We start from the raw sequence: 14573 nt of genomic DNA, 5'->3' as shown, positions 1-14573 counted from the left end.
CATAGCCCATATGTTATTATCTAACATAAGACATAATGGTAATTGGGTCAGCACCTACCTCTCATTAGCGTTCCCTCTGGTTGAGTGTATCTGCATTTTTTCAATTCTGATGACCCCTTTCTGGTTTATCAGGTGTTTCTTTTAGTGACATGGTCATCCAGCTAAGTTACATGTACCATTTTGCACGTGAACCGAAACAGCCCCCTTCTGGGCTATACAGTCCCTGGACCTATCTCAGTACCCCTCCAGTGGTTTCTCTCTAGCTCTCCCTGGGTTCAATATTCACATAGTCCCAGCCTTGGGATGTGTCTGTAATCTCAGGGCTTCCTTCCTGGTGACATTATATACATGCAGCCCTACTCCATCCCAGCAACCAGCCAGGAGCTCCTTCATTGCTTCCCCAATTACTGTTGGTGAACAGTTTGGTTCAGTCCTAGCAGCCTCTTGCTCCTTCAGTCCCTGACAACTGACTGTCTTTGGTCCTGCTACTCTTTCGGTCAGCTACGCAGTCCTTTCTTCTCCAGCTCCTAGCAGCAGCAGTTAATGACTGCAATGTTCAGCATCTGCTTTTATATGGTCCTCCTGGCCCCTGACTGATGATTCCAGTGGCCACTCTGATTGGTCACTTCCTCACAACTACTCCAGGCCACACAGAAAATCTCAGCACTGTTCCTTTCCTGGAATGGGTGTGGCAGACTGGGCCTAGCCCAACTCATCACAATAACACGTTGAAATATCCACGTCAACATAAGAATTGCACTATCACCACTTGATACATACGGGGATTGACTTGAGATGGCTCACAATGGTTCAGCAAATGTGTGCTCTAAAAGCCAATCTTCTGTTTAAAGAAAAAAGCTCTAGTCTTTATGGTTGGGAAGAAAATCTTCATAATGTGAATTTAGCTTAACTAGGATGGCAGTGACGTATTTCTTTGCCTGTAGGCAGCTTGGAACAACATGCAAAGTGTGAACCATTTATTTGAACAAATTAACCCTTAAGTCTAATGGCGATGTTTACAAATACAGTGTTATTCACTATCTCACTGCAAGCAAGAAAGGAAAGGAAGGCTTATACGAAGAGTAACAATGAGTGGAGTCTCATTTTGATGTCCCATTTGGGATGGTTTTGATTTGTGGATGGAGCTTAGGATAGGCTCACTTCTCTTTCCTAATTCATCCCCTGGAGGGAGAGGGAGTCTTTGCTTATGATCCAGGAGATATGACTCATGAGGCAGAAACCTGTAAGGAATAAAATACATAATTGTCAGTAAAGAGACTGTGTTTGGATTCTCTTGTAAGCCACTGGTGTTCATTCATTCTCTCACCTTCTCTCTCAGATTCAAGGCTGAATCTTTTACTAAAATAACCTGTTGGTAAGCGCTTGGAATACACCAATAATGATTAGAAAACAAAATCAATAGGGAATCATACACCAGAGGTGACTGATAATTGAGAGAAAAGCAATTTATGTTAAGTCAGGGTCACAGGGTGTGATGTAGTCGGGAGTGGATGTGTGTGAGTGACAGGCTGAGCAGCTCACACCGGCTGGACATGACCCCACGCTGTCTGTATCTTAAGCTGGCAGGTAACACCTCCGTCCCTGAACAAAGGGCGGGGAGGAGCCCAGCTGGTTTGAATGGAGGGGGGCAGCAGTTAGAAGGTGAGGGAGAGAGATAGAAGGCAGTGAGCCTGTGCTGAGGGAACAGGCAAAAAGAAGGGGGCTAGTCTCTAGATGGGACACCCCTTGGGCCTCCTTTCCCCAAGATGGATTGGAATGACTGTCTCTCCCTGCTGTACTGACACCTCTGCACTATGTTGTGTCTCTGTTGACTAACAAACTTCCTGTTCTACCTGCTGAGTGAAGTGCAGTGCAGTGCTTGGGGACCCCGAACCCCACTACACGTGGCTGAAGAGATACGGTATTGTAATTAATAGTCAGCTACAATGCTATTCTAACTGTTATAAGGGAACTTTAAAATCCCTGCAATGTAGGGCTAGAATGGAAACGCTGATATGGGTACGGGAGGATCAGAACATCTACAGCAGCTCTTGGCATGTGGGTCTGTGGAAATAAACTATGCTGAGATGCACACCTGAGTTATTGGCAGTAGCAGAAAAAAACAAAATCAACACCCACAAGGCCATTAAGCTTACTTCATGCTTGGGTTAAAAATCAGATGTCCGTTACCTCCTTTCTAGAGATTTCAACTCAGTCTATTCTTCACTGGGTTTAATACTGAATAAAACAACCTGAGGTGAGACTAATTTTTAACTGCTATCATGTGAAGATGTAGTGACAGCCAGCTTGCCAGCCAACCAAGCTCTGGCAGTCAAAAGAACAAGAGTGAAGATTACTACCATTAGAACAATGCAGCCCATATTTGGTGGTGTGATTAAAATCAATTTTAATTAGCCCTGCCATATCTTATATCAGACTCACAGATGCCATCTCATTACTAAATGTGCCAAAAATATTAGCTCTACAAAAAGATACACTGCTGTGTTTTGCACGTGGGCAGTAGAAAGAACCCTAACTAAAGAGTCACATTAGCCATTTTGTCAAGGTCAGAAGAATCTCAGCTGAGTCACAAGAGAAAGGTAACTTGCACAATTCTCAGACAAAGTGGAAAGTTTTGTAGCATTACAAATCAAATTAGCACAGGCTTGAATGAGTGAATCTGGTCTGCTTAAATACATAAGAAGGGAGAGAAAGATACATTTGTACTGACCTGCACTCATTTCTTAGCGCAGGTTTTATTGTCTGTTTGAAATAAGAAGTTAGTGCTCATGGTCAGTCCTTTAAGTGTGCCTCTGCTCCAGAAAGTTACTATATATATATAAAGCTTCTAACTGTACAGAGCTGCTCCTACTGTGTATTTAGAGTCGGATCAACAGTTTACAAACTATACACTGATTTTATTACTTTTGTTACCCTACAAAAGTAACACATCTAACAGACAGTAAGTGAGCTGGATTCTTTTCTTGCTTGTGAATTTTTAAGCCATTTCTGATAATGGAATCAGGGCTGTTAGTAAAAAACAAGCCAGAAGTAGCACAGCTTGACTCTCAAATCCAAGGTTGTTCTCTCCAAAAGGGTGAGGTGGGGGAAAATGTTTCTTTGCAGACTGAGGAGCTTTCACCTGAAATCACAGAATCACAGAGCCTCACAACACCATTTTGGAGAGACAGTTATCAGAGTGGAACAGCGCTGTAAGGCAGAATGTACCACTACTATTTAAATCTTGTACTCCACTTGGAGCATACGGAGGGTGACCATCTCTCCTGTCCCAAATACAAGACAGGGAGATATTGGGGAAGGGGCACCAGGAGCCGGGAAGCAGGCAGCAGCCGCCTGTGCTCCTCTCAGCTCGCCGAGCCTCCAGGAGCTGGGAAGGGGTCAGAAGCCACAGTGCTCCCCTGGCTTCGCCGAGCCTCAGGGAGCCGTGAAGTGGGTGGCAGCCACCATACTCCCCGGCTTCGCAGAGCTTTGGGGAACTAGCAGCTGTGGGTGCTCCCCTGGGTTCCCAAAGGTGCAGGGAGTGGGGAAGTGGAGCATCGACTTACCCTATCTTTGGAGGGCCCCCTACTGGTTATCTCTTCCTGGCCGCGTGTACACGTGCACGCTACTTCGAAGTAGCGGCGCCAACTTCGAAATAGCGCCCGTCACGGCTACACGTGTTGGGCGCTATTTCGAAGTTGAAATCGACATTAGGCGGTGAGACGTCGAAGTCGCTAACCCCATGAGGGGATGGGAATAGCGCCCTACTTCGACGTTCAACGTCGAAGTAGGGCACGTGTAGATGATCCGCGTCCCGCAACATCGAAATAGCGGGGTCCGCCATGGTGGCCATCAGCTGAGGGCTTGAGAGACGCTCTCTCCCCAGCCCCTGTGGGGCTCTATGGTCACCGTGTGCAGTAGCCCTTAGCCCAGGGCTTCTGGCTGCTGCTGCTGCAGCTGGGGATCCATGCTGCAGGCACAGGGTCTGCAACCAGTTGTCGGCTCTGTGGATCTTGTGTTGTTTAGTGCAACTGTGTCTGGGAGGGGCCCTTTAAGGGAGCGGCTTGCTGTTGAGTCCGCCCTGTGACCCTGTCTGCAGCTGTTCCTGGCACCCTTATTTCGATGTGTGCTACTTTGGCGTGTAGACGTTCCCTCACAGCGCCTATTTCGATGTGGTGCTGCTCAACGTCGAAGTTGAACATCGACGTTGCCAGCCCTGGAGGACGTGTAGACGTTATTCATCGAAATAGACTATTTCGATGTCGCTACATCGAAATAAGCTATTTCGATGTAGTGTGCACGTGTAGGCGTAGCCCCTGTGGCCTGAGAGCATGTAACCTTTCCAGGTGCTCTGCAGCCAGCAGATGCACCTGAGCACGCTGCTGAGGGAAAAGGTCAGCTGGTGGGGGGCCAAACATGGGGTAATTAGCCTCTTTTCAAAAATAAGTCAGGGCCCCTTTCTGGTGCCTGAAATACGGGGCTGTCTCACCTAATATGGGATGGATGGTCACCCTAAGCAGAGGTCATCTGCAAGTCTCCTCTACTTCACTCTGTCTTGGGACAAAACTACCTGGCTCCAGGCATACCCCAGTTGTTGTCCTTCAATCTCAAGGCAGACTGTAGGTACCACAGAAATGAAAACCAGCAAAGAGTATCATTTTGTTAGGTGTCCGATTCAAAACTCACTGACATCAAAGCGGATCCTGACCTAAACAGGTTTTGGATCAGGTTCCCTTCTTTCCAAACTTAGATGTACAATACAGGATAAAGGGATTTACTCTTGGGTCATTAAGTGTTCTGTACCAATCACACTCAGTGTTCCCTCTAAATTTCTCAATCCGGGGGTGGAATAATTTTTTCCATGTGCACCAATGCACATGCAGATGTGTGCCATCAATAGAAACACATGCAATTTACTGTGGGTGGCTGTGGCCATTCTGCTACTCAGCTGGGTGGCACCTGAATCTCTCCTGGGCATGCTCAGCTTGCAGGGAACACTGGTCACCAGTTTCCACCCTCCTACCAAAGGTCAGTTCATCTGACACCATGGAAGAAGGAAAAACCCAGAGGAGCTCATCTCTGCACTCTAGTGATGCGCATGCTGTGCCAGTATTTCACCAAATTACACTATTCGTGCAAGGAACATAGGCAGCAGGGGAAATGGTACTCACATCCAACTACTTAGCTATTCTTGTCCATAGGCAGTATAATGGCTTCTATATACAGGTACTGCCAAAGACAAAGGGAGTGCTTGTCAATACAGCAAGTTTGTGACCTTCGAGAGTACGACATTCGCAAATTCAATTCTTTGCAAACACTGATTCCCTGGGGCCCCGGCTGCCACTTCCCCAGGACCCTGGGTGGGGAGTGCCAGAGGCTGCCGCTTCCCTGGGGCCCCAGGAGGGAAGTGCCGGCACCTGCCGCTTCCCCAGGGCTCCGAGCCTCCCATGTTCACGAAATTCAACATTCGCGAGGATTCTCAACACTGAGCCCTTGTGAATGTTGCGACCCTACTGTATATTAAAACTGACAATGGGTCAAATTCATCCATGGTGTAAGACGCAAACATCCATGGAGGGATGGGTGGGTTCATAATATCACCAGTGTGTGATTTCACAGCTGTATTTCCAGCCGTGCTTATGTATTCAGAGCCACCTGATGGAAATCAATCTACACCTGATAGAAATCAATCCTGATACTCCTTGCTTAGTACATTGTCATACTCAGCCACTCTGAATATTATCTGCAGTAAACTCTCAAAGCAGGAGAGCTTTATACCTGATAGCGGTCGGAGTCCCTGGGAGCCAAGAGTTTCACTGCAGCTAGCAAAGCCCAAGGGAATCCTCTATTATAACTGGGAAGAGACAGATCGATTGGTGTTCCCGCACAGAGGGGGCCTTTCTGCAAAGGAACACAGTCCTGTCATAGGGCCAATAGCAGTAAGTCAGCAGTGTCCACTAGGAATTTAAAGATCGCCATTCTTGTGGTTGTCATCTTTCCATATTTGCCACACTATATTATACAAAACTTTATTAAATAATTTAAGAATAGTGGTAGGTATTTCATACTAAATAATACAAAACAAACACTTCGATTAATCCATGATCCCTTTATTAATATGACTAGAAATCAGCGTGACACTTTGCAATCTTTATCTTTATCTGAAATCGGGCAAATATTCGATACTGACTGAGCACCTCAACTCTGACTCCAGGTTTTTATCCGATACCTGAGATCTACTGTTTGCTCCCAGCCCCGGCTCTAAATAAATTCCCTCCCCCTCCCCCAGGGCCAGGCACCCCCAACCCCCCTCCCCCCCCTTCTAATTCAATGTGGGTGACTCACCAGAGCCTCTGCAGGCTCTGCTGGAGCCGCCACCAGGGCCGTGGCCGCTGCTGCCACACGCTTCTCCCCACCAAGCAGTGGGGCGCATGGACAGAGCAGGCGGATGCCACTCCCTGCGTGTGGCTCTCAGGAGGAGCTGCATTTAAAGGCTACAAGAGCAGCATATTGGCCACCCCCCTATTCGCCACAATGCAGTGCCCTATTCAGCACACGTGGTGAGTAGTGAACGTATTGGACACTGTGGTTCAGGCCCATCCCAGCAGCAGAGTGTAAAAGGGGACTGTATGGCTCCCCATCAGGCCTGTCCCTACAAGTTTTATTGCCCTATGCAGCTTCCATGTGGGAGAGTGGTAGGGAGCTCTCCAAAGGTAGGTCAGCTCCTCTGTGGGGTCAGGCCTATGCTCAGGGCTGCAGAGGAGGCTGTGGGGAGCAGGAGCAGTTGTCGGTCCACCCCCTGCACTCACCAGAGGCAGCAGGAAGTGGAGCGACCCAGCCTCAGCCTGCTCCACTACCTCAGCTGCAAACCAATTCATTAAAATCCCTGACAGCAGCACATTCAACTGCTCAAGTAGTTATTCAAGTACCAGCATATACGTAACTTGCTTGGCATTCCAAGAACATTGACTGAAGCCCCATATGACACTGGACCATTACAATATTTGCACAGTTACTTGTAAACAGTAGGCTGGAGATGTTAGATTTGCAATCCACAATCACCATGCTTGTTCAAAACCTCCGTGGTGTTCAAGGTGACTGCAAGGCACGGTATTAGCCAGTGACCTTTTGAAGGAGACTGAATGACTGAAGCCACTCCATTATCACTCTTCCTCTCCCAAATAAATAAATAAATAAAGGAAAGAAAAAAGAAAACAAAAATGGAGGAGGTAATATCTTTGACTGCACCAACTTCTGTTTGTGAGAAAGAAGCTTTTGAGCTTACACAGAGCTCTTCTTTGGTTCTGTGTAAGCGTATCTTTTTTGCCAACAAAAGTTGACCTAATCAAAGACACTACCTCCCCGTCACTCTGTCCCTAATATCCTGGAACCAGCATGGCTGACAGTACTACATACAAAAAAAAAAACCAAACCAAAACCACACACACACACATCATGGCTACATCTACACGTGCCCCAAACTTCGAAATGGCCACGCAAATGGCCATTTCGAAGTTTACTAATAAAGTGCTGAAATGCATATTCAGCGCTTCATTAGCATGTGGGCTGCCGCGGCACTTCAAAATTGATGCGCCTTGCCGCCGCGCGGCGCGTCCAGACGGGGCTCCTTTTCGAAAGGATGCCGCCTACTTCGAAGTCCCCTTATTCGCATGAGCTCATGGGAATAAGGGGACTTTGAAGTAGGTGGGGTCCTTTCAAAAAGTAGCCCCGTCTGGATGCGCCGCACGGCGGAAAGCCGCATCAATTTCAAAGCGCCACGGCAGCCCGCATGCTAATGAAGCACTGAATATGCATTTCAGCGCTTCATTAGTAAACTTTGAAATGGCCATTTGCGTGGCCATTTCGAAGTTTGGGGCACGTGTAGACACGGCCCATGTTAGGCAAAATACTCTTCTACAGTGGCAGACTCACACTGGTGTTCAGCACTGGGAATAGATCAGACAAGAGAATTTTCTCCTTTACGCGTTGCAGGTAGCATAGATTAGTGTTTCTCAACCTTTTTTTTTTGTAAAGTACCCCTTTAAAAAAATAAAATCACCCCCAATGCTCACAATTTTCAGAAACATATTTTTCTACCATTGCAACACATTTGTTTAAACAACTTGATCATAGCTGGTTGGGAGGAAGAAATCACCCACAGGCAATAAACTTGTCATTGTACATATGATTGTGCAAAAAGGATAAATTAAAAAAACCCAGACAAACATAAAATAAGTCCATTTTTTATTCATAGAAAAGGTTAAGAAACACTGAGTTACTGTACCATCTGGAAGAGCTCTGTGTACCCCCAGGGGTACATGAACCTCTGGTTGAGAATCACTGGCACAGCTAATGAGGACAGGGGAACAATTTTCTAGCCTCTTGCAAGGAAAAATTCATGGAGAGCTTCTTCCTGAGCCCCAAGCCATAGCGGTGTTTTCCATGGTAACAACACTCGTACCTCAGGGAGTTAAAGGTCACAGTCTGGAAGTTAAAGAGCCGTATTCGCTTTTAAAAATGTGCCATTTAGCCATAGGAACATACAGTAGGTGCCCCCTATTCTGTTTCCCTCCAACTGCGAGGACATGCGTGGACATGTCATGTGCTCAGTGCTCCCTCCTTACCAAGGGCTTATGTGGGACTGCAGCCACACTCATAGGTCTTATACTAGCCCATTGCACACGGTATCACCAATCGGTGAACAAAATTATGCACATGCCTAAGTATTTTCAGGATCAGGGCCAAAATAAATGACAGGTAAAAACATCGACCAGACAATTAATGTATTTCACAATGATGATAATGACATTTAAGTTGGTCTTGTTTTCTTCCAGCATTTTATGAAACTACACAAACAATAATGGAATGAAGAGTACAGCAGAATCACTGGTTTCTGTGGAAACTGAGTGGCACTGCAGTATATTACCTAGCCTATGTTCCTACTAAATCAAACATACCACAATTTCTATTGGCATTTAATTCAGATATTGTAGCCTGCAGGAATAAAGAAATGAATCTAATTAAGTTTAATAATTCAAGAGGACCTGCTATGCCCTATTGCTACACAGAAGCTAGTTATCTTCGCCTCCCCATCCCCCATACACAGACATTATAAATAAAGTTTACACAGGAAACACCGATCGTAAAACACATTACAAAGTAGCTTTAACTACAACCCTTCCGAAGGTATAGAAAAAAGTCTGTGGGTGCCAGAACCTCAGCTAGCATAAACTAATGGAGCTTTGGTAACTTTAGTTTATACAAGTATATACCAGTTTATACTACCTGAGGATTTGGCCAGCTGAATCATAAATAAGAGATTCATCCCATAATCCATATCTTTACCATGGTGATAGGCAGCTTAGAAATACCTGAAATACATACTGGTCAATACAAATGAATAACTAGACATCCAAACCACCTACTCTTGACTCACCAGAGCTATGCATAGGTCAGGGCCTGAGAAGCCGGTCTCTGTACTCACTTGTTACCTGCCACAGCTCCATCTGAAACTCTAGCCAACATTTCTGGCCATGGGAGGTAAGGGTCTCAAAAAAGGAGGCACTCAGCGCAATAGGCAGATGTTGAAGGATAACATCCAGGGTACTAGAAAGTCTGCTATGGGAAGAACGGACTTTCAAAGTCCAGGGATCCTTTCGAAAGGCTTCTGTCTACACAGGCAGCATGTGTTTCAAAAGAGGCACTTTCAAAACACATGCGGCCATCATTATGTTAATGAGGCACTGCATATTCATGGAAGTGCCTCATTAGCATTGCCAAAGTGGCTCATGACCATGCCCCTTCCAAAAGGCAGGGGCTAGTGTAGCCACAGCCCATGTGCTTTGTTTTCATCCACTCACTATAACCTAGTTTGTAGGAACTATTGTTCATGCAGATCCCAGGATGACAGAGCCCCAGTTCTGGACTGGATTTACTAGGTACTGTCATAACACAAATAATAAAAGAACAGTATTTTAAAACATCTACTTTTGTGAGACTGGCTGCCTGATAAAGTTGGAAAACAAAGAAGAAATTACCAGTAGGCTTTTATCTAAAGGGATCAATATAGTTAGAACTTTTGCACAGAGTGGATCCAAAAGGAAAAGATATACAGGAACATTTTGCACTAGATATTTGTAAGCTGCACAGTTTGAATCGCACAGATACTATTCACAAAAGCTGCATCTGCACTGCACTGCCCATCTGGAAGGGGCATGCTAATGAGCAAGAGTGAAAATTCAGATGAGGCACAGATTTACATATCTTGCACCTCATAAGCACACTCCAGAAAAGGCTCAACTGGAAGCAAGAACAGCCATATAGACTGGGTTCCTTCAAAAGACCACCCCCCCAGCTTCCAGAAGAACCCTTATTCCTCAAATGTTTGAGGAATAAGAGTTCTTCTGGAAGGGGCATTTTCTTCCAAGGGAACCCTGTCTACATGGCTGTTTTTCCTTCCAGAAAAGGCTCTTCTGGAAGTGAGATTCCATGAGTGTGCGCAACTGAGGCGCAAGATATGTAAATCTGTGCCTCATTTGAATTTTTGCTGTCACTTATAAGCATGCCCCTTCTGGAAGGGTGATATAGTGTACACCTGTCTTAAGAGTTTGCAAGATTCAGGCTATAATTCAGTGTCTTTCTTTCCACACATAATATTGCCTTCATATAGTTTTGTGGTGTTTCCTTGGTTTTTTTTCTTTCTTAGCTATGTTTACTCATTTTGATTATACAGAATTTCCTCTAATTATATAACTAGTGTAAACGCCAATAATTTCTTATTCATAACACATCATTTTTTCCTTATGCATTAAGCTTCTGCAGATATGTAATTTAAAAATAATTGATTGTAACTCTGAATTTAAAACTTGTTTTCTATGATCATTTTTACCTACCTTTTATTTTTTCACAGACCCCCTGCAACACCTTCATGGACCCCTAGGGATCCACGGACCCCACTTGGGAACCACTGTTCTATGGTATACTCCATAGCTTGCAGGGGTGGCAGGTTTGCAGAAATGGTGGTGATTCCCAGAACACACAGAGCCCACACCCTCCTCCATCCCAGCTCCCCCTCCCTCCATCTGCCAAGGGTTTGGGAGGGAGTTTGGGTGCTGGACGGCCTCAGGCTCTAGGGCGGGGCAAAGCCAGGGATGAGGTGCTTGCGGTGTAGACCAGGTGTCCCAGGCCTAGGGCCAAAGAGGAGAACTCTCACTAATCCTTCCTCCCGACTGTCCACAGTGAGCTCCAGGGCAGGTGCCCTCCTTTTGCCCCCCAGCAGCACATTGACCCTGCATATGCTCCTAGGTCCCTCTCGGACCCATGAAGTTGCCTCCCCAGCACAGGGGGCCGGGGAGTTGTCATTACATGTGCTTTCTCTTCAGCTGCCGCTCCTCACTGCAGCACCACACTAAGGGGTGAGGGATGGGGCTACCCCTTAGCCAGTGTGGGCCAGGAGTGGGGGCTGCGGGTGGAGGGGACAACATCAAACTGCTCCTCATCGTCACCTCACGCTGGGCTGTGGGGGATGGGCGCCACTTCCAATTTTGATGGCAGGAGGAGGGAGGGGGCAACTGTAATGATGGCTCCTGGGTCTGTTTAGTCCGTATTTCGAGAACAACAAGGAGTCTTGTGGCACCTTATAGACTAACAGATATTTTGGAGCATAAACTTTCATGGACAAAGACCCGCTTCGTCAGATGCCTGAGTGAGGGGGTGGTTTCAGAGGGGTATTTAAAGAGTAGAGTCCCAGTAAAAGGGAGGGCCAGAGCTCACAAGGTCTATTCAGTCAGGGTGGAAAAGGCCCTTTATCAGTAGCATGTATGAAGAGAGGAAAAAACAGGTCAGATAAGACTCGAGGGATGGGGGGGAATATGGCCCATTCTCAGTCTAATGCGGAGATGTTAACACCTAGGGCAGAGAAGCTGCTTTTGTAAGGTGTGAGCCGCTCCCAGTCTCTGTTTAATCCTTCGTTAATGGAGTCAAATTTGCGAATAAATTGCAGCTCAGACATTTCTTTCTCCATTTGATTTTTGAAATTCTTTGTTTCAGGACTGCCACCCTTAAATCTGCTACTGAGAGTCCAAGGAGATTGAAGTGTTCTCCCCCAGGCTTCTGGAGGCATGTAGATAAGCATAGCAGTCCGTGGGTTTTTGGTATAGGGTGGTATTTATGTGACCATCGCTTATCTGCACAGTAGTGTCCAGGAAGTGAAACTCTTGTGTGGACTGGTCCAGGCTGAGGTTCATGGTGGGGTGCAAACTGTGCCTTCAGCTTCCATCCAGGGCACACTACACGATCCATTGTATACAGCCAGGCGCTAAGGTACAACTCTATTTGCTCTGATCCATCAGACAGAGACAAACATCTACAAGACCTTTACCAAGCTTTCCTCGAACTACAGTACCCACCTTAGTAAGTGAGGAAACAGACTGACAGAGCCAGACAGGTACCCAGAAGCCACCTGCTACAAGACAGGCCTCTCAAGGAAAACAAGAAAACACCACTGACCATCACATACAGCCCCTACTTATTGCCTCTCCAACGCATCATCAGTGATCTGCAACTCAACCTGAACAATGATCTTTCACTCTCACAGACTTTGGGAGGCAGGCCTGTTCTTGCCTACAGACAGCCTGCCAACCTGAAACAAAGCCTCACCAGCCACTATAGGTCACAAAACAGTAACTCTAAGCCTGGAACCAATCCCTGCAACAAACCTCACTGCCAACTCTGCTCACATATCTACACCAGTGATATCATCACAGGACCTAACACCAACCACACCATCAAGGGCACCTTTACCTGCACATCTACTAATATAATTTTTGCCATCATGTGCCAGCAACGTCCCACTGCAATTTACATTGGCCAAACTAGACAGTCTCTACATAAAAGAATAAATGGACATAAATCAGACATCAGGAATGGTAATGTACAGAAGCCTATGGAAGAGCACTTCAATCTCCCTGGACACTCAGTAGCAGATTTAAGGGTGACAGTCCTGAAACAAAGAAATTTCAAAAATCAAATAGAGAAAGAAATGTCTGAGCTGCAATTTATTCGCAAATTTGACTCCATTAACAAGGATTAAACAGAGACTGGGAGTGGCTCACACCTTACAAAAGGAGCTTCTCTGCCCTAGGTATTGGGCCATACCCGCTCACCCCCCATCTCATCTGACCTGTTTTTAACTCTCTTCATACATACTACTGATAAGGGCCTTTTCCACCCTGACTGAATAGACCTTGTGAGCTCTGGCCCTCCCTTTTACTGGGACCCTACTCTTTAAATACCCCTCTGAAACCACCTCCCCCACTCATGCATCTGATGAAGTGGGTCTTTGCCCACGAAAGCTTATGCTCCAAAATATCTGTTAGTCTATAAGGTGCCATAGGACTTCTTGGGTCTGTTTAGGAACTTGAAAACTCTAGTTTTCTTGCAGATAATTCACCAATTAGCTGCTGGAAACCCTGTATCTAATTCCTTTATAAAAGAGTCAAAGAGTAGACCTGCTCAGCTCTTATAACATGTTCTGACATCTTGTGGCCAATCACTTAAGGGACACTGTTAGGTTTAGAATTTTAATATAAATTCTTTGTTACAAACTCTGTGGAGAGAGACTGTATCAGAAGTCCTGAGTGCTAGCTCAGCTCTGGGAGGGGAATGGGTGGGTCACAGCACGGGCAGATGTATCTGGGTTCTATGTGAGGCAATTAAAAAGGCCATGCTGGGTCAGACCAAAGACCCATCTAGCCCAGTATCCTGTCTTCTGACAGTAGCAAATCCCAGGGGCTTCAGAGGGGATGTTTGTCCGGTGTGTTCATTGAAGGATTCATCCTGTCACCCATTCTCGGCTTCTGGCAAACAGAAGTGTGGGAGGTGCAGCACATGGTGTCGGAGCTGTGCCCACACTGGCTAACAACCACTGAGGGACCTAGTCTCCAAGAACTTTTCTAATTCTCTTTTGAACCCTGCTATAGTCTTGGCTTTCACAACAACCTCTGGCAAAGCAGGAAGAAAAGCTTTCTTTTGGTTGTTTTACATCCGCTGCCTATTAATTTCATTGAGTGACACCTAATTATTGTGTTACGGGAAGGAGTAAATAACTCTTCTTTTTTCACTTTCTCCATACCATCATGATTTCATAGATCTCTATCATACTCCAACTTAATCATCTCCTTGTACTCATGAATCTGACGAAGCAGGTCTTTGCCCACGAAAGCTTATGCTCCAAAATATCTGTTAGTTTACAACATGCCACAGGACTTCTTGTTGTTTTTAATAATAAGCCTTTGGTTGCCTAAATCACCCTTCCCCTCTTTTGAACAAACTCCCTGCTGCAAAGGCTGTGCTGCTCCCTGCTCCCAAATTCTTCACAGTCACACTTTGGGTACGTCTACACTTACGATCTCCAACATTTTTAGATGTATGAAATCGATTTCTCTGGGGTCTGCAGTCAACCCCTGTGCTTCTGCTCTCACAAGCAGTAAGAGAGGTTGATGGGAGAAATGCTCCCATCGACCTCCCTCAGTGAGGACAGACCTTACAGTCAACTGACCTTCATCTATTCTAGC

The 14573-nt window shown here is 46.0% G+C and overlaps 1 long non-coding RNA gene across 1 annotated transcript in view; it reads right to left on the bottom strand.

The window, feature by feature from the left end:
* Positions 1–968: 968 nt before the first annotated feature.
* LOC142021619 (uncharacterized) overlaps positions 969–14573 on the bottom strand; it is a 288908-nt gene continuing 275303 nt past the window's right edge. The window contains exon 3 of the long non-coding RNA XR_012647719.1: positions 969–1241. This is a non-coding gene — a long non-coding RNA (uncharacterized LOC142021619). The remainder of the gene's footprint in view (positions 1242–14573) is intronic.

Source organism: Carettochelys insculpta, chromosome 16 (assembly GCF_033958435.1).
Source record: "Carettochelys insculpta isolate YL-2023 chromosome 16, ASM3395843v1, whole genome shotgun sequence".
In the NCBI taxonomy this organism is placed as follows: Eukaryota; Metazoa; Chordata; order Testudines; family Carettochelyidae; genus Carettochelys; species Carettochelys insculpta.
The sequence above is the reverse complement of the archived record's forward strand: the minus strand, read 5'-3'. Positions and strand labels throughout refer to the sequence as shown.